Raw genomic sequence first — 22,946 nt, forward strand, 5'->3', positions numbered from 1 at the left:
CTGCTATTCTCTTCTTACTCAGGAGCAACCTCTTCAGTATGAAGGGCTGCCCATCACGTTTCTTGCGACCAGGTCTGTGGTGAGACGTTCTCTCAGTTGTGCTAGTGTGGGAACGTCTGTGTCTCTTGTATCTGAAGATGGCTTGCTGGAGAATGCGTTCTCGGCTGGCAAGGGCTCCCCTCAGTGCCTCACAGGTCCGGTGCCGCTCCCTCCTGGTGAGTGAGGCTTCTGACGAGGAGAAGCCCGCTCCGCGTTCCTCTCTCTTGCAGTGCTGGAGGCCTCGCTATTTTTGCACCTAGAGAGCTGGATTGCAGCATGTCTCAGGGTGGACTTGGGTGGCTTGACCCTGACTCCCAGGCTTGGACAGTCGTATCTTTCTGCAGGTTGGGAAAGTGTCCTGGCATGATCTCTGAGTATGCTTTCTTTTTAGTCTTTTTTGAAAACTTTTATTTAATAAATATAAATTCCAAAAGTATAGCTTATGGATTATAGTGGTTCTTCCCCCCATAACCTCCCTCCCACCCACAACCATCCCATCTCCTACTCCCTCTCCCATCCTATTCTTCATCAAGATTCATTTCCAATTACCTTTATATACAGAAGATCAACTTAGTATATACTGAGTAAAGATTTCAACAGTTTGCACCCACACAGACACACAAAGTATAAAGTACTGTTTGAAGACTAGTTTTACTGTTAATTCTCATAGTACAACATATTAAGGACAGAGATCCTACATGGGAAGCAAGTGCACAGTGACTCCTGTTGTTGATTTAACAATTGACACTTATTTATGACATCAGTGATCACCAGAGGTTCTTGTCATGAGCTGCCAAGGCTATGGAAGCCTCTTGAGTTCACAAACTCTGAGTACGCTCTCTACCTCCTTGGTGTTCTCAAGTCTGCCTTGAACCCCAGCAACTCGAATGCTTGCCATGTTCATGTTATCCCACATTTCCCATAAGCTTTCCTCGTCTTGAGCCTTTCCCTTTCCCTCTTCTAGCTGTGCGTTTGCTGGAAGCCTGGCACTGAGCTCACTGCTTCTTCCTTCTGCCTGATCTCTTCTGCTGCTGATGCCTGACTGTGTTTTTGTTAAAGTCCAAACCATCTTAAAAACCACTGCTATGTGGAACATGTGCTTTTACCTTGGTGGTAGGATACGGTACAATAGTTACTTTTCCTCCTATAAGTGTTGGTTTCCTCCAAAATTTCTATTGCAAGCGTATATTACAGTTGTACTAGCAAGTTGATTTATGTGGAAGGAACTACATTACCATGGCTACTCTTCATGAGCCTCCTAATTGTGGGACAGATTCAGGCCAAGCTGCACACAATCCGAACGGCAGATCTCTGCAGAAATCCCTGGAGCTGGGAGAGCGAGCGAGCGAGCGAGCGCAGGCTGCACGCTGTCTCCCAGGGGGCGTTTGTGGACAGAGAGCTGAGAGGAAGCCACAGGTCAGACCCTTGTCTCGGAAAGTGAGAGGACTCCACAGCAGTGCCCCCTGCGGGTCGGGGCAGGTGAGCAAGGTGAACTGACTGTCCTGTGACCTCCCCCAGTGACGGTAAGACAGTAGTGAATAAGTATTTTTACAGATGGAGATGGGAGAAAGCCTAGGGCACATTTGTTTGACAGTGAAGCTCTGCCAATGGAACGCATATAAAGCCAACAACGAGACTGCTTCCACCAAAGACTTCTCAGTGCCGGAGCCCAACGGTGACACTGAACAGCTCCTCCACCCATAGAGGCCAGGGCCGCCACCGCCCCCTGACTGAAGGGGAGTTCGGAGAAGTGAATGATGGCTCGCTTATCATCTCCGTATAAATAGCACTGAGGGTGATATTAAAAATGCAACTGCGCACGTATTCATCTATGCAAATCATGTTTCCAGAAAATAAATTAGGAAATTAAACTCAGCAGCTCATCCCTAAGCTAAAAATTACATGATTAATCCCTACTTTGTTTTCCTTTAAGCAATATACAAACTATCAAAAATCTGAATCCGATAGGTTACCAAGTGAATTGCTTGGAGAGAGCACAACACATGTACTTTTACATTTTAGTCCCTTTTTCACGATGGCTGAGCAATGCAGCTCCCAAGCCACAGTGCTTTTAGTTAGAGCAATTTATTTTCTCCCCTCCGCAGGGCGCTTGATCATCTTTCAAGATTGCATCTTTTTATAACATTATTGCCTTGTAATTGACATACAATAAACCGCACTTGTTTACAGTGAACAAGGTGATGTGTTTTGACATGTTTATACCCACGGAAACATTACCGCAGTCGAGATAACGAGCAGGTCAATCACTCCGCAGCTTCCTGCCAGGCCCCTCTGTGCTTGCTCCCTCTTGTTCCAGGAACGCACGGTCGGCTTCCTGTCAGCGCGTGTTCGTGGGGTTTGTCCTAATTCTGTGCGAGTGGAGTTATGCAGCTTGTAGCTTCTCCGTGTCTGACTGCTTCCGCTCGGCGTGTATACTGGGTAGTCACGCTTGCTGGCCGGTGTGTCGGCTGCTCATTCCTTTTGAGTACTGGGGCATCCTGTGGATACGTGATAGGAAGTTGTTCTGTCCACCTGTCGATGGACATTGAGGGTACGTCTAGTTTTCTTAGCATCTGCAGATAAAGGTGCTATGTGCGTTCATAAACAGCTTATATGGGCAGATGTCTTCATTCCTCTTGGGCAAATACCTTCCAAGTCTAGTAGTTCAGTCACAGGGTAAGTCAAGTTTGTAAGGAACAGCCAAACTGTTTCCGAAGCAGCTCAAGGAATGTGTAGCTCTCATATTCCCGGGTGATACCCGAGGGCTCCAATTGCTTCGTGTGCCTCCCCTAATGCTTGGTGTGGGGAAGATTTGTAACGTGGGCGTCCTTACAGAGTGCTGTGGTTTATCTCATTGTGGTCTTATGTTGCATATCCCTGATGGATAATAATGGCTAGCATCTTGTGAATTTATATGAAATCCTCTTTTCTCTTTTCTATTAAGTTTTTTGATGTCACGTTATTCAGGAGAGGGGATTATACACTTTGTCTCCACGTCCTTTATCAGATAAATATAGAATTCAGAAGCACACCCACTTTTATCTTTTGATCAGCAGATCTTAATTTTTGTTAAATCAAATATTTTATCTTAAGAAAAGTCTGTTGTGGGGACCAGACTGTGGCATAGCTGGTTAAGCTGCCACCTCTGATGCTGGTATCCCATGTCTGATCCAGCTCCCTGCTACTGAGCCTGGGAAAGCAGCAGCAGATGGCCCAAGTCCTTGGGCCCCTGCACCCGCGTGGGAGACCTGGAAGAAGCTCCTGGCTCCTGGCTTCGGCTTGGCCTCGCTGTGGTCATTGTGGCCATTTGGAGAGTGGATCAGTGGATGGAAAATCTTTTCCTGCCCCCACCCCAGCTCTATAACTCTGCCTTCTACGAAATGAGTGAATATTATTTTTAAAGATTTATTTATTTATTTGAAAGAGTTACACAGAGAGGGGAGAGGCAGGGAGAGAGAGAGAGAGAGAGAGAGAGAGAGAGAGAGAGAGAGAGAGAGAAAGAGGTCTTCCATCTGATGGTTCACTCCCCAATTGGCCACAACAGCCGAAATTGTGCCAATCTGAAGCCAGGAGCCAGTAACTTCTTCCGGGTCTCCCACATGGAGGCAGTGGCACAAGGACTTGGGCCATCTTCCACTGCTATCCCAGGCCATAGCAGAGAGCTGGGTAGGAAGTGGAGCAGCCAGGTCTTGAACCAGTGCCCGTATGGGATACCGGCATTGCAGGCCAGAGCATTAACCCACTGAGCCACAGCCTGGCCCAAATGAGTAAATTTTTTTTAGAAAATCTATCGTGAGTCGTGCTTTAGACGGTGCAGTACATACGTCTTCGACTCCTCTGAACTCACAGACTCTCCCCCCAAACTGTGCCCTGCGGATTCTGTAGGTCCAAGGTGCATTTTGAGCTAGCTGATTTTAATGTGTGACGAGGAGTATGGAAGGAGCGTGTCTAGAATAGGGGGTTTGTGGTTGCTGCAGCTCTCTCTTCTCATCCACTCTACCCTGGGAGCTCAGCACTTCTGACCTCTGGGACCCCAGCTCCGCCTCCTCCACTGGGAGACACCGCGACTCCCGGGTTTCCCTGCTGACCTAGCTGTGTGGAGCTTCCTCCAGGCAGGGGGCGGAGGCGGCCACAGGGCTTCAGCTCCACTCCGTTCTCAGTGGTCGCTGCTCCTCAACTGCCCGATGTCTCCCACGCCGTCTCCCACGTGTTAGTTTGTGAAAGCCAGGAAGGTGAATGTAGACCTTCCGGATCCCTGGCTCTCACCCCCGCCAGTTCATATTTCCCAATACAGAGTTCTTTTTAATCCAACATCTATTTTAAAATAAACTCCCATGGCTGGCGCTGTAGCATAGTGGGCTAAGCCTTTGCCTGCGGCACCAGCATCCTGCATGGGCACCGATTTGAGTCCTGGCTGCTCCACTTGCGATCCAGCTCTCTGCTATGGCCTGGGAAAGCAGTAGAAGATGGCCCAAGTCCTTGGGCCTCTGTACCTGTGTGGGGAACCTGGAAGAAGCTCCTGGCTCCTGGCTTCAGATCAGCGCAGCTCCAGCCATTGAGGCCATCTGGGGAGTGAACCAGCGGATGGAAGACCTCTCTCTCTGTCTCTCCCTGTCTCTGTCTGTAACTCTGCCTCTCAAATAATAAATAAAATCTTTTCCCTACTGAGGACACAAAGTCAAAGCAGATTCTGGAAGTCACAGGATCGCGTGCTATCCGCTGAATGTCGGTAGCGCAGGGCCATCACTCGGGGTGGGGACAGCAGGTGTGACAGGCTCCTCTCCTAGTCTCCCACAGTCAGCTTTCCTGCCAGCCAGCACCTGGACATAAATCTGTGAACACCGGAGACAGCACCGCCGCACAGCTGTAGACCTCAGTTTCCCAAGTTGGCTTCACATCGTTGCACCCATTCTCCATCAGGTGATTGCCTCCTCCAGGATTCTGAATATATTCTAAATGTACACACACATTCTCCCCATGTGCCTGCAGCAGCGGGGGAGGTCCTCCGGTCGCAGCCCTTGGCACAGCACCTTCACACTACGTGTTTTTCAAGCAGTTGCCAGTCTAGCATCGGGTTTTCTGCTCTGATAGAGACTGAGACACCGGGAAGATTTCTAGGATTTGCAACCCCACGTAACCAATTTGTAGACAGCTTCAGTCTTTCTTACAAAACAAAGGGAGTGTGTTTTTTCTAGTTGAACCACCTTTCCTCTCAAAGCTTCACTCAGTGCCTGAGGGGGCTTTTGAAGCTCTCCAGTGTGCGTGTGTGTGTGTGCACGCGCGCACGCATCTCTCATCTGTGTCTTTCTTCTTTGTCATTTTGTCAAGTTGATTTGAATTAGCTGCCGCACGTCCTGGAAGCCGCTAATGCAAGGAGATGTTCGAGCTGACTAGAAAGAGGAAGCTAGATCGTCACCGGGAGCCGCAGCCTTCCTCTTCGTCCCTGTTCTTCCTGAAGTCACCTTCAGGTGCGCTCTCTGACTCGCTGAGAGAACCACGAGTGACGGACGCGTCCTGAACACCCACACGAAACGTCCTGCGCCCTGGCCATTCACTCTGCTCCGTGTCGAGGCTTCCGGTCATGTCCGTCCCCGGAATGGGACGGACGAACGTGCTGGAAGCTCACTGCTCCCCGAGAACGCCCCGGCCATGTCTGCTGCGGCAGAAGTACCAATCCCTCCGACACTGTTCCTCCCCCAGGCCTGCAGTTCTGTGGCGTAGAGACGTGAGAGGGACACGGAAGAGAAGAGGAGGCAAAGCAAGGCTGGCAGTGGGGAGATCAAAGTGGGGTCCACACCTGATGCTAGTGAGGAAACCATCGTGCTGCCTGACTTTTACTTATATTGGCTGCTAATCCCGATGCGTGCATCTGTGGGGTATTACGAAGCTTGCCAGGATTCACCCGTGATGATAACGTTAGTTAGGACTTCCCACACACCTGCTGTGCTCTGAGCCCTGAGCCTGGCGCTCTGCCGTGGCCGTGGGGAACCGTATCCTCGGGCAGCAGATGTACCAGACGCTACTGCTGTGCGCTCTGCTGCAGACGGTCCCCTCCCTGCTGCTGGGTGGGGGCTGGCCGGGACTCCGTCCAAACCCCGGCTCCTGCCCAACCCTGTGGCAAGACTCTGCTCAGGAGACCTCCACGGGCTTGGCGGAGAGCTCGCGCTCAATGACAATCAGCCCAGAAGAGCACCATCTTGGAATCAGGGCTGGGCCAAGGGGCGGATTCTACGAAGCTCAGAATCACCGAGCTAATTATGAAAGAGAAAGCAACAAGGTGGCTTTACCCCAGTTATCCGGATGGGCTGTTCCTCCGTGGTGATCGGATTCTAGCGTAGGGAAACGAGGGAGCTAAGCTGACCCATGGAACTCTCCGAATGCCCAGACCGGCCTGGGGATTTGACATCTGAGAGTGCTGGCAACAGACTGCAACTGGAAAATAATAACGATGTGGTAAGGAGGCTGGCTTTCTAGAAGAAAAAAAAGTCTTACATTTGAACCCCCACCTCGTGCCATACCCACGGTGTAACGTGGAAGTATCCTTAGGTGAACATTTAATGTGTGTGACTTGTGTAGGTCCCCATACCCACACTGAGGTGGGCGGTGGCCTGGCAGGGAGGGTGCCACTTACAGCTCACACCCTCTGGGAGCACCACGGCTAAAGCCAGCTCCCGGCGCCAGCCTCCTGCTAATGCCACCTCGGGAGGCGGTGGCGATGGCTCTGCACCCTGCGTGAGAGCTTGCACGGAGTTCCCAGGTCCCAGCTCCAGCCTGGTCTTTCCTGGCTTTTCATGGCGTTCGAGGAAGGGACCAGCAGATGGAAAACCCTGTTCTCTCTCTCTCTCAAATTAATTAATTATAGAGAAGTACCCCCTAAAAGCTGCGCACATTCACACAATCACGTATGGAACAAGGTGATGCTGAGAGAGAAGGTTGCTTACGCCGATGTCAGAGTCCTTTCTTCTCAGCAGTGAGTTCATTTTCCTAGAAATAATATCAGCGATGTAATATTTGGTCGTGGAATACTTTTAACAAAATGTTTTTACCAAAAAAAGAAATGCTCCTTGAAGAGACGAATGATTTGGGTCAACATCACGAGGGAAGGATGCTGAAGGCATGAGATTGGGCCAGGAGCTAAAATCCCGAGCAATGTGGGGGAAGGATCCAGACGGCGACGGAGAAGGAAAGAGAGTGCACAGGGCAGGGTTCAGGGCTGGGCACGGCAGGCAGAGCAAGCGGGCACCTCCTGTCTCCAAGCTGACGAGGCCGGGGTGCAGGAGTGGCAGGTGCAGGTGGAGGGGAGCGGCCCCCTGCTGGGGACAGAACTGCTGTGAGACGTCCACCGATGGGCTTCTTGGGCAAACAGACTTCGAGGTGTGTTCCAGAAATGGTGAAGAATCAGCCGTCTCAGAACTGGAAGGTGCAGCCTTGTCCTGTGCCACCTTTAAGACAGACAGCAGGGGCTGGATCCCATCAGTTTACTCCCTGCGACTAGAGTTGATGTCTAGCAAGGTTGACGTCGGTAAAACCTATTAATAGACTAACAGTAGAAAAACTGCATCATCGGGTCAGTAGATGGCAAAAATGCATTTGTTTAAATTCAATGCCTTCCCCCAAAGCAAAGCAAACAGAAGTGTAGATGCAGACAGAGGTCACGGATCCGCCCGGCTCTGGAGCTGCCAGCATGCCTCTAGTGAGGTCCAGGCTCCACCAGAGGCCGGGGGTGGGGGTGGGGCGCCATCCCCCTGCCTCCAGGAGTGCGAGAGCTCAGGCCAGGTTCCCTGGCTAACGCGGTGAGCAAACAAAACCAGAAAACCAAAGGCAGTGAAAGTCTAAGCCGCAGGAAACGCACGCACAGCCGTCTCCGTGGGTCCACTCTTCCTCCATCCTCTCCCTCTGTCTCCCTCTGTCTTCCTGCCCTGTACCAGTACCAGTCTGTCTCTCCTTCTCTCCCCCTCTGCCCCCTCTCCCTTCCTATCTCCCAGCCCACCCTGACCTGCTCCCACCTTCCCCTCCTTGTCCATCCCCTTTTTGGCTCGGTGCCTGGTGTGACTTTGTGGGGAGCCTTCTCTGCCTGGGGGTGGAGTCCAGTCCTCGGACTGTAACCCGGGATCCGCTGGAATCGCCGCCAGCCCATGTGCTGCCCTGACACATCCACCTGGCCGGGTCAGCCACCCGGTCCTCGAGGGCACACTTAGCCTTGGCAATCCCACACTCCACAGCCATCGAGAGCAGTGGGCTCCCTGAGCAACCACACCCCCAGCCAAACTCCCAGCAAGCCAGGTGCCTCCCTGCCTGCACCCAGCCTGACCCCTGCCCCTCCCCGACTCTACACACCCTGTACACCTGCCGCCTCCTCTTTGGTTCCATGCCCTTCGGCTCCAGGACTAAACAGCTCCCTCCATGGGGGGGAACGGGTGTCACTCATGGCCCCTCCCACCAGGAACCAGCCACAGGGGGAGGGGGACTTGCTGGGGTTGTGGCATCTTCCCGGCCAGGGTGAGGGCTTCTTGGCAGATTCTTAGAAATTTGTTAAATCCCAGCAAATGCCTTGAGCTGCGTGGAGCTCACTGGACGTGAACCGCAGCTTTTAGGGCGACAGTCTGGGTACAGGTCCTGGGCCCTCTGCCCATGCGCGTGCAGAATGGGGGAGGGGAGTGGAGGGCACAGGCAGAGAGGTCTGCAGTGTGTTTCTTGTACAGAGAGAAGGTGGGTGCAGTGGGGCGCGGACCCCTGGAGCCCTGCCCTCCAGGCCAAAGGCAGGAGAGGGCTGCCCTGTGCGCTGGGGGAGGGGGAGGGCGGGGCTACTGCGGTAGAGCTCTGTCCTGACAGGTGGTGATGAAGCAGTGACGGGATGCTGGGGAAAAGCCGTCGGGTCCCCCCAGCCCCGATACCTCGCCCACCTGCTGGGCCCCGTTTTCCTAGCGCCACCCTCCACTCCACACCTGGCTCCTCTGGCTGGCAGGGCATTCCCCAGTCCTTCATCTCTCTCTCTTTCCACCATGGCTGGGGACTCCATACCCCGAGCTCAGCGTCCCCGGCTTCGTCACTGACCTGGTTGGGCCCGGTCCCACTGGAGATGCAGACGCTCGAGGCAGGTTGCTGGCCCGAGTGGCCGCCGTGTGGAGGGGGCTGGGGGTAGGAGGGTAGAGTTTGAGTGCAACACCCCTCCGTGTGGCTGGAACATCCAAGCAGGCGGTGTGGCCGGAGCAAACGGCAGCCTCTGCGAGCCACGGTGGGGGGGGGGGGGCAAGGCGGCGTGGAGGGGGCGTGGGCGCAGCCACAGCAGGCGCAGTGCAGAGAAACAGCACGGACACTGAAGCCTTAGGGGCACCAGGGACAGGTGGGCCGGGACACTGAAGCCTTAGGGGCACCAGGGACAGGTGGGCCGGGACACTGAAGCCTTAGGGGCACCAGGGACAGGTGGGCCGGGACTCTGAAGCCTTAGGGGCACCAGGGACAGGTGGGCCGGGACTCTGAAGCCTTAGGGGCACCAGGGACAGGTGGGCCGGGACTCTGAAGCCTTAGGGGCACCAGGGACAGGTGGGCCGGGACTCTGAAGCCTTAGGGGCACCAGGGACAGGTGGGCCGGGACTCTGAAGCCTTAGGGGCACCAGGGACAGGTGGGCCGGGACACTGAAGCCTTAGGGGCACCAGGGACAGGTGGGCCGGGACTCTGAAGCCTTAGGGGCACCAGGGACAGGTGGGCCGGGACACTGAAGCCTTAGGGGCACCAGGGACAGGTGGGCCGGGACACTGAAGCCTTAGGGGCACCAGGGACAGGTGGGCCGGGACACTGAAGCCTTAGGGACACCAGGGACAGGTGGGCCGGGTGCACGCAGCCCCAGGCGAGGGAGAAAGCAGAGGGAACTTGGCCCCCGGAGAGATGAGGACGTGCCCATGTGTGGGAGACAAGACTCCCTCACTTAGAACCAAACCTGGACCACCACTCTGCTGGACGACCAGCGACCCCCGGCAGCCCCTGCTCAGTGCTCCTGGCCACACTCGCTGCAGCGTTCAGCTGCCCATTAGCCCGCTGAGCCCCAGGTTCCGCCTGCTTTCGGCTCCTCCCACAGACCCCCCCCCCCCGACTTTCCTCGCTCAACTGCAGCCCCCAGCCAAGCTGCTGCAGGCCTCTGGCGAAATGCCCACGCGCCCCCCGAGAGGCGACCCCTCCGCCTGGCCAGAAGTCCCATCTCGGTGGAAGGGGCTTTGCCCTGCCCCTCAGCTGCTACACCAAATGCCTGTCCCTGTTCCTGTGCCCCCCCTTTCTGTATGGGCTCCATGCGTGTAGAGCCGGACTTAGCCACGTGACTCCTCTAGCTCCCAAACCCTCAGCATCTGTGGAGCAGGGACTTTGAAGGCCGAGGCGCAAGCTCACCTGTTCCCAGCAGGCGCCGGCTTTGCACTCGGGACATCCAGACGGAGCCGGTCCCTGACCCCGTCCTGCACCACCACCACCCATGTTCCCAGGCGCAGGCCTGAGCTCCCGCCTCCTCCTCCTTTGAGCCTCTCTCCCACGCACACACCCCGCTCCATCAGCGACCCGCGCTCTGCAGACCGTGAAGGGGAGCCGGGCGTGCTGGCTGCCAGTCCTTAGGGAGTGGGCGGAGCTGCTGAGGGACACGGGTGACGATTTTGCTGTTGAACCTCAGATGGGCCTTGGAGACCACAGCAAAGTCGCTCAAAGCAAGAAAGAGAGCAGAGCTCACCTGTGGCCCTGCTTCCCGCGGATCGCCCTGCCTTTGCCCCAGTCACCCTGGCCACGTCTTTACATTGTTAATTGTAACAACTGCCCAATGGCCACCCAGTCCAGAACACCCAAGGGTCTTCATAGAGCTGGAGTGTTCGATACACAACATCCTTTCTCCACAGAAAATTCCAAACCAGAGTTATGCCCCTGTGGAAATAAACCCTTGGTTCTGAGACAGGGAAATTGCTGGAGGCGTCTAGAGCCCAGCTCGTTGTTGAGCTACGTTGGTCTCCCGGAATGAGCACCGTGAAAGGATTCTCCCCCGAGCTCCGTGTTGAGAATGGGTAAAGACAACGTTTCGCGTCCTCTCCAGGTTTTCATAACTCCGGGGGAGCCGCACCTCAAACGTTTCTGATATTGAATAGATTCAAAGAAGCAACACTACGTTTGAAAAACGTCATTCACCAAGAGTTTTAATTATGTGGAAATTAAAACAAATGAAAACTTCCCCCCAACACAGCGAGGTCATTGTCGAGATGTAAAATACGTTGAATGTAGGAAGATTCCACAAGTTCCGCAGCAAAAAGGGTTCTTCCAGAATTCCGGTCTCCGCGAGGCCATGAAACCCCAGCCCCCTGGAAAGTGCTGCGCCCTCGCCCCCGCCCACTGCAGTTAGGACGCCGTCACCCCCAGCATTCTGACACCCGGGGTGTGGTGTGGACACGTGCAGTGCTCACGGCCCAGGCGCCCGCACCATCACCACTGCCTCGTCTCTGCAGAGCGGGGCGGAAGCTGTTCCTCTCTGGTTGCCCATCCAATCTTCCGTCAGCTCCGGAACAAGTCCCCTGAATTAAGTTCCTTCTTGCCAGCCACGCCTGTGCCTTCTGCTTGCCTGGCTGCAGCCACACAAGATAAATTCCCCGCTGCAAACAAGCAGGCGGCGAACGTCGCTGTGCGCCAGTGCTGAGACAGCCCCTCACAGAGGCAGAGTGCCCCACAGTGGCCCCCACCCTCCCCGCCCAGCCCCACGGCCCTATGGCCTCTGCTCACCCTGCAGGCTGGCACCCTGGCCATGGGCAGCACATCTGCTGGAGCCCGCCGCCCCCTCCCATGGCCGCCCTGGTCCCCCCTCTGCTCTGATGCCTAGCAGGTGGTCCCAGGATTAGCTCACTAGGCTAATCCTCCGCCTGTGGCGCCAGCACACCGGGTCCTAGTCCTGGTCGGGGCACCGGATTCTGTCCCGGTTGCTCCTCTTCCAGGCCAGCTCTCTGCTATGGCCCGGGAGTGTAGTGGAGGATGGCCCAAGTGCTTGGGCCCTGCACCTCATGGGAGACCAGGAGGAAGCACCTGGCTCCTGGCTTTGGATCAGCGTGGTGCGCCGGCCGCAGCAGCCATTGGAGGGTGAACCAACAGAAAAGGAAGTCCTTTTTCTCTGTCTCTCTCTCTCTCTCACTGTCTACTCTGCCTGTAAAAAAAAAATAAAGGAAAAACATTGAGAGAGCGCATTAATAAAAAAATAAATAAGTAAAACAGCAACATTGTGCTGTGAGCCTGACTACTTACAGTGCCCAGGCCTGCATGCCTGCTGCGTTCCCAGCTCTGCAAGCATCCTGGGTGGGCACCGGCTCCAGAGCAAGGCCCGCTGTCCCTGCGCAAGGCCTGCATCCCTCCTAGCCCAGTAGCATCCACCCTGTCTACAGCTTTGCTTCTAAACATTGCTTATCAGTGGGCCCAGACAATGTGTGGTCTTGGTGAGGGGCCAATTCCTCCGGTGCAGGTCCTCCATGCTCCCCTGTGCTGCTGTGTGCTGTAGGGCCCTGCCTGGCTGGCTTCATCCATCCACCCATCAGTGAGCCCCCGGCGTGTCTGCCTCCTGGCTGTTGTGCGATCAGGGCAGCGAAGGCGGGACTCCACACACCTCCTCAGGATCCTGGTTCAGTTCCTTGCGATGTGTGCCCAGAAGGGGTTGTTAAACCTGTTCAGGATTCTCTGCCTCTCTCCCTGCCTGTGTGTGCATGCGTGCACACAATTGCAGCTCAATAAAGGCTGATTTTAAAACAGCCAGATCTAGTTGTCAGAGTTGCAGACTGTCCAAGACCGTGCTGTCAGCTGCCTGTCGGGACCCTGCTGACGAAATCCTGGAAACGCTAGAACCCCAGAGCGTGGGTGTCGCCGGGGTGTTGGCTCTGCTGCACGGCTCCCAGCTTACTGCACTGCAGGGATGACCCACGCGCTCCGCTAGGGAGCTGCACTTGGTGAATGTGATGGAGGAGGATCCCCAGGTCTCCACCGACCAGGCCCTGCCCACCGCCGCACTCTTTGCCGGCCTAACAACCCAGAGCCGAGTCTCAGCACCAACCAGCTGGGAACGTGTCTGTACAGAAAGGGAGCGGAGGGACGCTGGGCGCTGGAACACGGCCAGAACCAGGCTGCGTGCACTCGACCTCAGGCCCTGATGCGGACGCTGGAGGAGCAGGGTGCCCTGCCTAGGGGGCGCTCATGGGGTTGACACCCTGGGGAAGGCTCCAGATGATGGGACAAAGGCGCGTCTGAGCGCAGACGCCTGGGGAACCCCGGGTGATGCAGGCAGGAGGCCGAGGAGGTGGCTTCGTGAGGATGACTCCCCTGAGTGCAGCCAGACGAGCCGGCAGAATCCGGGTCGCGCTTCAGGAGGACCCAGACTGGACAAGTGCTGGGCAGAGGCGCCCGGCACTGCTGGCCACGTCCCACGCCCAGCCCGTCTCTTTTGCAGGCAGAGCCGGCCACAGAGTCACCTGGGGCTCGGGACCATAATCTCAGTAGCCCTACAGAGAACACAGGCAGCTGACCGTTAACCCCAGAAGCCAGAGGATGCAAATACCTGGGGGCTATGAACGGGAGGGGGGGACGTCCTGGGGGGCGGGGGCAGGGGAGGTTTGACCCACAGGACTGCCCGCAGAGAACGAGGTCCCTAACGCTGTCCACAGAACAATGCCGCTGTTAGTATTTCCACCCCCCAGAGAGACAGCACTTGCCTCCTTGGGTTGAGAATTGAGCTTGCGGCTGCCACCCTCCTGAACGTGCCAAACATCATGGCCACCTCAGACACACATGCACACACACGTACACGCATGCACACACATGCACACACGTGTCAACCCCCTTTCTCTCACACCAGCTGGATTTGCTCTGTGGTCTGACGACTTTTCCCATCTCCCCGCCCCAGCTCTGCGCGTCTCCTCCCATTCGCTCCTGCTCTCCAAAGGTGCAGACTACGACCCCGAGGCCAGTTTTGGGCAGAACGTTGGAGCCACCTGTGTACTTATCCCAACCTCCCTAGATGCTTCCCTTCCTCTCTAAGGTACCCCTTTTGCAAACCTGGCTCACCCCTCTCAGCGGGTCTTCTAATGGGGGGTTCAGGGTGGTGTGCAGCAGGAGACTTCAACACAGCGCTGCAACTGGGAGCGACTGCGCCCGTCCGTAGATAGGAAAATTTGCACTCGGACTCAGAGTCTCCAGACCCGGCGAGCACCCTCGCTTCAGCAGCAAAGCCACTCCACTGGTTACATGGTGAGTTTCGGAGCCTGTTAAACCCTCACCGTCGGTAGTGCATGTATAACCGGCCCATATTAAATTGTTGGTGCATTCATTCTCCTTTTGGAAACAGACCTAGTAGCTACTTCTGTCCTGCCTCCCTGTGAATAATCCATCATTTCCAATTATCATGATCTCAAATGTGACAAGGTATTTAATTCCATCAAACGGCAAGGTTTGCCAAACACATAAAACGAGTTTGCCTCTAATTGCGGGTTTTGATGATCTGGAGTTCATTCCCCGTTCTCCTGTGGCAGGGCCTTGCCAGGGATCAAAGAACGAAGATATTACAGAGAAATGGGCAGAGCTAGCTAACATGTGCATTGGAATCACAGAAATCTCCAAGTAGAATTTACATTGCTTAATTAGCAAAAAAAAAAAGATATTAATTTTAGTTCTGGGACTCCCGGCAGCATGGCTCTCAGGCAGTAACTATTTTGGTCAATGACTTGACGTGGGCTGCTACCCAGGACAGTGAGTTGGAAACCCTGGGTCTGTGGTTTCCTGGGGGTGGGGGGGTGCCGCTCTGTTTTGGCTGGGCTGCCAGTGCGTCCTTGCGGCCGGCCGAGGTGCTGCGATGCCGGCTGGCCCTTCCTGAGGCTGGAGAACCTTCTTCAAGCCACCTGCCCGGTGGTCTTCAGGCTGGAGGAGGTTGGCGCGTTGTCCACCAGGGGGCACTGCACGTCTTTGAATTTGTTCCTAAGTAGCTGAACTATGTGGCTGTCGTATCAGCTCCCGGGAAAACATTCATCTACTCCTCAGAGAATGTCAGAAGCACTTCCCCTGGAAAACATTTGAAAATAAAGCTAATATTCCTCTTTGGAAAGCAGAATGGGGCCGCTGGGCTGTTTCCTTCGGAGAAACACTGTTTTTCAATGGTTGAGAGACAGAAAATGCTTTATCATGGCAACATCTGAGTCGAACAACACCGGCTTTGAATGGTTTCTTTCATAACCAGAAGCTGCCGGATACTTTACCAGATGACCGAGACCCGGCCAAGAATATCCCTTTTCAACACCTAGACGGCACATCACCACTTCATGGCTGATGGCCGAGCCTGTCTCCTCGGCCGTGCTAACTGCTGCTGATGAGCAGCGTGTTGGGAAATGAGGGTCCCCATCGCCCCGGGGGCTGCCGCTCTTTGATGACAGCGAGCTCACAATACGGGCGGAGCTGGGCGAGAGTCAGCGCAGACGTGGGTCGTGGCTCCAGGAGGTGGGTGTTCTTGGCCCCGCAGCCACAGGGTGAAGCAGCCCTGGCGTAACCTGGCCCTGCCGGGAGCCACCTTCTCTGCAGAAGGCTGGAGCCCACGGACTGGCACCTGCCCCGGACTCTGATGGCCGCTGCCCGTGGTGGAGGAGCAGGGGTTTTGTCCCGCTGGTGTCAGAGGAAGCTGGGCCCAGGAGCCGCAGCCAGGGTCCAGGGCTCACCCTGCTCCTCCTGCCTGGAGAGAGGGGGCTCAAGAAAGAGGCGCTCGGAGATGGGACCCGGGCTAATCCGAGTCCAGGCAGTCAGGAAGCGCGTGACAAATACTGCAGCACTTTATGGAAGGGCCGCGGGCGTCCACTGACTGGGGCTTGAGGAGGGGGTCCCGGAACCAGCCCCCCAGAGCCGGGTCAGCTGTGTGGCTGCCAAAGGGAGCCCTGGGGAGCTCAGTGTGCTCTCACTACGGGGGGAGCTGACACAGCGCGAATCGGGCCCCAGTGCACACAGGGGTGGACATTCCAGTCCCTGCCCACCGAACAGACGCACAAGCTTCTTTCTTTTTTTTCAGCTCACATTCGCTGGTAAATATCGCAAGGGAACGCCAGTGGATTCCATCCCGCGGCTCCGCGGCGGTCTCCAGGGTCTGAAGCTGTTTATGCCGACGTGTAATTTCTCAGAGACTGGAAAACAAAGCCTAACTCAGGCACGGGTTTTTAATTAAATTTGAAATAATCATCTTTTGAATGCGAGAAGCCAGTACCTTTGGCTCTTACTAGTAACTGCCGTAATCTAATTGACCTCTACTTTAATTCATGAGGAATTAACGGATGGCAAATCAATAGTATTGGCAGATACGCTGTTTCCTTCGTCTGAGCTGGCGTTACAGTGTTGGCGTTTTTGTTTACGTAATGATGGGTGATGACAATGTCAACAGTAGTCAGAAGGAGGCCAGGCTCCTTGGCTAGGACCACGGTGTGGCTGGTAGGAGTCTTGTTTTGCCAACACTGCTCAGCCCAGGGGACTGTGTTTGAGCTGAGAACAGGGGGAGGACCCTACGCCATGAGGGCCCAGGCTCTCACATCCCAGGGTCGCTTCTCTTCTCCCTGACTTCTCACACTGGGACTAATGACAGACGCCGTCAGCAAGACTCTCAAAGTGCTAATATCTTCCTTGCGTGGAGGCGGGGCCCAGGATGCCTATTGGAGTTCAAGGACAACATTCTCGTCCCATCCCACTCCACTCACTCTACTCCTTTCCATCCCAGCCTATGCATGTCCTGCTGCTCCATCCACTCCACCCAACTCCATTCTGTCCATCCCCCCCCATTCCACTCCACCCTTCAACTCCATCCCCCCCATTCCACTCCATCCCCCCCATTCCACTCCATCCTTCAACTCCACCCCCCATTCCACTCCATCCCCCCCATTCCACTCCACCCTTCAACTCCAAACCCCCCATTCCACTCCACCCTTCAACTCCAAACCCCCCATTCCACTCCACCCTTCAACTCCAAACCCCCCATTCCACTCCACCCTTCAACTCCATCCCCCCCATTCCACTCCACCCTTCAACTCCATCCCCCCCATTCCACTCCACCCTTCAACTCCATCCCCCCCATTCCACTCCACCCTTCAACTCCATCCCCCCCATTCCACTCCACCCTTCAACTCCATCCCCCCCATTCCACTCCACCCTTCAACTCCAAACCCCCCATTCCACTCCACCCTTCAACTCCAAACCCCCCATTCCACTCCACCCTTCAACTCCATCCCCCCCATTCCACTCCATCCTTCAACTCCATCCCCCCCATTCCACTCCACCCTTCAACTCCATCCCCCCCATTCCACTCCACCCTTCAACTCCATCCCCCCCATTCCACTCTTTTCCATCCTATTCCATCCATTCCACTCCATTCTATTCCACTCCATCCCACTCCCTGTCAAAGACTGTTCCTTTCCTGAACGTTCCCTAAAATGGTGCCTCTGTCGAGTTTTTGGCCTCTGGGGTGCTGAGGTCTGGGTGTGCTCCATCCAACGTAGCCATGATCCTTCTGACTCTGCTAATCCCTGCCCACCCTCATTAAGAACCCAGCCAACACCATGAGTTCAACAGTGGATTTAACTGAATAAGCATAACTCTTTTTTAGAAAGATTTGTTTATTTATTTGAAAGTTAGAGAGAGAGAGAGACTCTTCCATCTGTGGGTCTCTCCCCAAATGCTGCAATGGCCAGGGCTTGGCCAGGCCAAAGCCAGGGACCTGGAACTCCATCCGTGTCTCTCACATAAGTGACAGAAATGGGCCACCTTCAGCTGCTTTTCTCAGGCCATACGCAGGGAGTTGGATTGGAAGTGGAGCAGCGAGGACGTGAGCCGGCGCCCAGCTGGGTTGCTGGCTTCATAGGCCCAGCTTTGCCAGCCACAGCCTCCATAAAATAACTCTCGGGTGTGAGTTCATTCCCTGGAGTTTGGCTGGGAATTCTTAGGAAAAGTTTCCATCAAGATTCCTCAAGAACAAAAATTCCGGAATACTGCCCATGGTAACGATATGCGTTCAATTTTAAAAAGATGTTTTTACAATAAATTGTTACACATCAGAACACAATCAACTGCTTCATGTGAGTATTTTTGAAAATTTAGAAACTGGAAGGGGCATGGGTTGTGAAGGTATTATGTAAGAAGACAACAAATAAGTTACTCTGTCTACTAAAAAGGAAACCACTAGGTTAACTCTAATCATTTAAGGTTTAAGGAAACCAGGGGTCTGACTCTATTACGCACACGGAGCGTGGACAATTCTGTATGCCAGAGGCAGGAATGTCTGATGCTCTAGCTGCACACATACACATATTTATACTTTATTTATCTAACAAGAGTTTATTGAGTATTTTGTAGAAATTGTGGGGAGGACAGATGGACTTTGGAAAAGTTGTATGTAAACTCAGGGAGATGAATCCATGTCCTTGATCTAACACCTTTACTATTGTGAGCCATCGTTGTTACCATGGGCGTGACTGTGAGATAACTGTCACCAGTGTTTTCTATAACTCATCCGACCCCCACCGAGGCTGAGAGTGTCGGCTCCATTTCCAGGGACGCACCCGAGGTCCTGATCGCGTTTCAGTGCTATGTAGCTGGACAGGACCAGGACACAGGAAGTCCGGAGTTTCAAGTCCTGTGTCTCCTGCCCCTGTTTCCTGCAAGCCCCCGGGCTCGTGCCTCTCCCTGCTCTTACTCTCGGAGTGCATGTGCAACTTGTGCATAATTAATCCCTTTCTACCGTGTGTGCCTCTTAGTTCTTAGAGATGTCAATCTACAGCGGCCGTCTGCAAAGGGGAGATAATTTAAACAACAGCTCCTTAGAACTGTCGTCTCTCACCTTTAATCTCACAGAAAAATAAATCAAACATGAAGCTGTGCATAATCCAAGCCGAGATGTAAAATCATATTTAAGATATTCAATAAATGTCAGTTTTGGAAAGAAGAATATTTAAGGAGATGTCTTGAAAAATGTGACATTTCTAGGAAGGGTTTTATATTTTCAAAACTTCAAGTGAGCATCTTACAGGATGTAAATAAAGTGCCTTACTACTGAGGAACTAGTACCAGAGACGCATAGTAATATAACTCCTTCTCAAATAAAAGGCATTAAGGTATTATTGTATGTTGCCAAAGGCAAAGGACTTTGTGGCAGGCACGGGGTCTTTCCATGACTTTCTTGTATCTTGTGGAGACATCTCAAGGCAACCAAATGCCACAGCAGAACCGATTCCTTAGAATTTTATTAGAGAGTATTGGAAGGGGAGCAGGAAGCCGGGCCAGAAGTGGGGACCAGGACTCAGGCAGGCGCCCGCACGGGGTGGTGGCGTCCCCAGCAGGGGCGTGAGTTGTGGTGCCCAGTGTCCTCTCGGGGGGCACCGGGCGCTCAGCGAGACCGCAGCTCAGCGTCCATCTACCGCAGGCCGGGGGAGGCCAGGGCTGACCCCCTCCTGGTCCCAGCGGCCCCGGCGCTCTCAGCTGTTCCCGAAGCTCGGCAGAGCGCAGCTCCGGGTGAGGAATGGGGGTCACGGCCAGGAAGCTTCCCTCCCGCCTTCCGGGAGAGAACGTGGGTCTTCTCAGGCAAGTGCCACCCAGCAAGGGGCGCGCCCTGCCGCCTGCGGGGACACGGCAAAGCCTAGCACAGAGCAGAAGGAGGCCGGGAAAGCTGTGCGTAAGAAGATTCTGAAAACTTCGCGGTAGGAAGCCGTGGGAAGGGAAGCCAGCAGGTTCAGAGAACGGCTGCACAGACAGCACTGGGTCAGAGATCAAATAAATGAGATCAACGGCACTCGTGACGACCCCCCCCACACATGTACACAGATACACACATGTACACACATGTACACAGATATACACATGTACACACATGCACACAGATACACATACACACATATACACAGATACACACAGATACACACATGCACACAGATACACACATGTACACACATGTACACAGATACACACATGTACACAGATACACACATGTACACACATGTACACAGATACACACATATACACACATGCACACAGATACACATACACACATATACACAGATACACACAGATACACACATGCACACAGATACACACACACATATACACATATACACAAACACACAGATACACATACACACAGATACACACACAGATACACACACATACACACAGATACACATACACACATATACACAGATACACATACACACATATACACAGATACACACAGATACACACATGTACACAGATACACACATGTACACACATGTACACAGATACACACAGATACACACATGCACACAGATACACACACACATATACACATATACACAAACACACAGATACACATACACACAGATACATACACAGATACACACACATACACACAGATACACATACACACATATACACAGATACACATACACACATATACACAGATACACACAGATACACACATGTACACAGATACACACATGTACACAGATACACACATGCACACACATGTACACAGATACACACATGTACATAGATACACACATGAACACACACGTACATAGATACACACATGTACACAGATACACATGTACACACATGTACACAGATACACACATGTACACAGATACACACATGTACACACATGTACACAGATACACACATGCACACAGATACACACATGCACACAGATACACATTCACACATATACACAGATACACACATGTACACAGATACACACACACATGTACACAGATACACACAGATACACACATGCACAGATACACATTCACACACATACACAGATACACACATGTACACAGATACACACATGTACACACATGCACACAGATACACACATGTACACAGATACACATACACACAGATACACACACATGCACACAGATACACACATGTACACACATGTACACAGATACACACATGTACACAGATACACACACATGTACACAGATAGACACAGATACACATACACACATGTACACACAGATACACATACACACAGATACACACATATATACACATACACACATACACACAGATACACATACACACATATACACAGATACACACAGATACACACATGCACACAGATACACATACACACATGCACACAGATACACACATGCACACAGATACACATACACACATTAACACACATATACACAGATACACACATACACACATGCACACAGATACACACAGATACACACATACACACAGATACACATACACACATGCACACAGATACACACATACACACAGATACACATACACACATGCACACACAGATACACAGATACACACATATACACATACACACAGATACACATACACACAGATACACACAGATACACATACACACAGATACACACATATATACACATACACACATACGCATACACACATATACACAGATACACACATGCACACAGATACACATACACACATGCACACACATATACACAGATACACACATATACACATACACACAGATACACATACACACAGATACACATATACACAAACACACAGATACACATACACACAGATACACACATATATACACATACACACATTCACACAGATACACATACACACATATACACAGATACACATACACACATGCACACAGATACACATACACACATATATACACATACACACATACACACATGCACACAGATACACATACCCACATATACACACATGCACACACATACACACAGATACACACACATACACACATACACACACATATATACACATACACACAGATACACACATATATACACATACACACAGATACACACACATACACACAGATACACACATATATACACATACACACAGATACACACACATATACACACATGCACACACATATATACACAGATACACACATACACACATATACACAGGTACACATACACACATATACACACAGGCACACACATATACACAGATACACACACATACACATACACACATATACACACGTACACATACACACATACACACAGATACACATACACACATATATACACACACACATTCACACAGATACACATACCCACATATACACACATGCACACACATACACACAGATACACACATATATACACATACACACAGATACACACACATATACACACATGCACACACATATATACACAGATACACACATACACATACACACATATACACAGGTACACATACACACATATACACACAGGCACACACATATACACAGATACACACACATACACATACACACAGATACACACAGATACACATATACACACATACACACAGATACACATACATGCACATACACACAGATACACATTCACACACATATATACACATACACACATATGCACACATACACACATAAAGACACATATACATACATACACACATATGCACACACATATACAGACATATACATACGCCTATACACACATACATACCTACACACAATACACACATGCACACAGGTACACAGATAAACACACACACAAACACACACGTGTCCACTGTGCACTGCTTCAGAGACAGATCAGGAACATGCAGAACTCCTTTTGGAAGGATTCTAGGCAAGATGAGAGAATAGCATCGTGGTGTTTTATAAAAGAATTGCTCATTTTCAACAGTGAGAAGGCATATGTATGTAATACAAAGCGTTCATGGAAAAATGAAGTTAAAAGACATGCATTTCAAAAATGTTTTTAAAGTCCTGCATATATTTTTCTATAAATGGATTCTCATGAACATCTTGGAGATCCCTTGCACGTGTGGGTGTTGAAGAAAAGTCAACTTCTCTTTCGGTTTATTTTCTGGCACACGTTGTGCCCTGGCTCCTTCGCTAGAGCAGCTGCAGGTGGAGATG

This window comes from Lepus europaeus, chromosome 23 (assembly GCF_033115175.1).
Source record: "Lepus europaeus isolate LE1 chromosome 23, mLepTim1.pri, whole genome shotgun sequence".
Classification (NCBI taxonomy): domain Eukaryota; kingdom Metazoa; phylum Chordata; class Mammalia; order Lagomorpha; family Leporidae; genus Lepus; species Lepus europaeus.